Raw genomic sequence first — 2,225 nt, 5'->3', positions numbered from 1 at the left:
CGCGGTGGACAGGGGCTGGGTGATGCCGCCTGGGGCCAGTGGCAGCACTGATCTTTTCAGTGCTGGCTGCAGGCTGCGCCCAGTGCCAGTCTGTCATCTAGCAGGCAGATCGGGGGCCCGCACTCCTTGGAGGACTCCAGCACAGCCCCCGCAGCCCTCCCAGGGGTGTGGATAAGCCCCCGATCTGCCTGCCAGATGAGAGGAGCCAGGTGCTGCTGCTTGGGAGTGGTGGCAGCAGCGATCTTCTCAGCGCTGGTCTCAGGCAGCGGCACCAATCTTCTCTCATCTGGCAGGCAGATCAGGGGTCACATCCCTGGGAGGACTCCGGCACAGCCCCGGCAGCCCTCTCAGGGGTGCAGGCGAGCCCATGATCTGCCTGCCTGCTGCATTTTATGTTTCCCCATAACCTATGGGCAAAACATCAAAACAGTGTTGAAACAGCAAAACACTTTTGACGAAACGAAACGGAACAGTGCTTTCAAAACAAAACTAAACGAAACTCGAAACGAAACACTGTTCCGCTGAATTGTCAAAATGGAAGTCGAATCGGAATGGTGCTGTTTTACACAGCCCTACTAGGTAGAGCTGTAAGCAGCAGCCCAAGGGAAGGAACTGCCTGTTGGCACCAGAGACACTGGGTCAGCATCTGGAAAGGGGCCTTTTTTTCACCTGGCTTGAAGTGCTGAAACCACACTTAAAAAATATAGAGTTTAAATTCTGCAAAGGGGGTCATCGGCCTCCTCACCAAGCAGTTTTTCTTCTTGCCAACATCAAGTGTAGCTTTAAAGTTCAGCTTATAGGGCATTTATACACGCATCTTTGTCTGCTCCAACATGCCAGAAATCCCGTGTGTCCGAGAAGACTCAATTAATCGAGTCTGTGGAGCACACAATCTGATGTGCCCGGCGTTACATCGCATACATTTGTATAAAGGGTGAAATGCGCATCAGTGCTAAGAAAATGGCGGCGGTGCACTTTTGAACTAAAACACCTTCGATTCATTTTAGTTCAAAAGTGCACTGCTGCCATTTTCTCAGCGCTGATGCACTTTTCGACATTTATACAAATGCATGCGATGCAGCACCAGGCACTTTTAAAAATCACCTGACACTCTTGTTCCATGTATGTGTACAAATGCCTATAGATCTTATCCAATGAGATTCTGAATTTATTCAGAAAGTCTGATCAGCTGGGTTTTCCCCAGACTTTTCAGGAAGATTTAAGGAACAACCCCTTTGCAAGGATTTCATCATTTATTTGTAGGGCCACAGGGACTGATTTAGCTGAGGATGCGACAGAATGAAGAAACCCATTACTGTATAGGGCACTGGCTACCAACTTCTCCGAAAAAATTCTCCACCCCCATTTTTCACTATTTCAAAGAACTGAAGGTTTGGGTTGTTTTTTTTTTAATGTTGTACTACTAGAAGGAGAGATTTTCTGTAGATTGCCTTCCTGGCCTGCTCTGTTTTCCATTCTCACTGTCACATTGTAACAGACCAGCATACAGAGAACCCTACAGCCAAGTGCTTCTCTGGTTCCCACCATGGAAAACACTGGGTGGCATAATTTAGGAGGGCAGAACCAAGATAGCTGGAGGGAAAAAGTCTGATTGGCTGCTTTTGAGCTTCCTCCCTAGGACCAGTGACACTGAAGCAGGTTCAGAATTGCCTCACTGATTGGGAAATACCCAGCTGGAGGAACTATATTGCCCACTACAAGTTATAGGTATTTTTGCAAAGTAAAGTGGCCACATCCTATGCACCAGAATAGAACATCTTTTTATACCAAAAATGAACGCATCCCACTAATTCTTTTGAGATCAATGGCCACTGTCTCAGTGGGAGCCCCTTGCTATGTCAGTTACCTTTGAATAAAGATTATATCTATGTGATAAGGGGCAATTCTGACATTGCCACTATCTGGCAGGTGTTCTTCTTCTCTTCTAGAATGAGATCTACTGTAAAGTAATAAGGGAACGCAATCTAGACTGATGTGTCAATGATGCCTTTAGTCAGATTTGAAGCCTGACTCATCAGCTCAGAGAACTGAAGCTGACAACACGGCTCCCCTGGCCAAGAACATTTAAGAGGAAGACTACCAAAAATTGCCACATGAGCTATAAACAAGCATGTTTGCACTGTGTGCACAGATTGTATCACCAATATATTCCAAGCAAGTCCTGATTAAATAGGCAAATGTACTATAAGTTCCTTCAGTTGCTG

This window comes from Alligator sinensis, unplaced genomic scaffold (assembly GCF_000455745.1).
Source record: "Alligator sinensis unplaced genomic scaffold, ASM45574v1 scaffold404_1, whole genome shotgun sequence".
In the NCBI taxonomy this organism is placed as follows: Eukaryota; Metazoa; Chordata; order Crocodylia; family Alligatoridae; genus Alligator; species Alligator sinensis.
Note: the sequence above shows the minus strand (reverse complement) of the source record.